The sequence below is a fragment of the Cariama cristata genome, unplaced genomic scaffold, assembly GCF_000690535.1.
Source record: "Cariama cristata isolate BGI_N322 unplaced genomic scaffold, ASM69053v1 scaffold157, whole genome shotgun sequence".
Lineage (NCBI taxonomy): Eukaryota > Metazoa > Chordata > Aves > Cariamiformes > Cariamidae > Cariama > Cariama cristata.
This window is the reverse complement of record NW_009626817.1, coordinates 1-331: the sequence shown is the minus strand read 5'-3', so window position 1 is coordinate 331 and position 331 is coordinate 1.

Below are 331 nucleotides of genomic sequence, written 5' to 3'. Positions count from 1 at the left end.
GGAATTGAACGTGGAAAGGGGTGTCAAAGGCAACAAAAAGGGCTTCTATAAGTATGTAGGTGACAAAAGGAAGACTAGGGAAAATGTGGGCCTTCTGCTGAATGGGACAGGGGACCTGGTGACACAGAACATGGAAAAAACTGAGGTACTAAATATGCTTCCTTTGCCTCAGTCTTTACTAGCAAGACTGGCCTTTTAAGAATCCCAGGTTTCAGACACCAAGAGGAAAGGCTGGAGGAAGGAAGATATACCCTTGATGGAAGAGGATCAGGTCAGGGAATACTTGAGCAAATTAGACATAGTTCGCTGGGTAAAAAACTGGCTGGCCGAC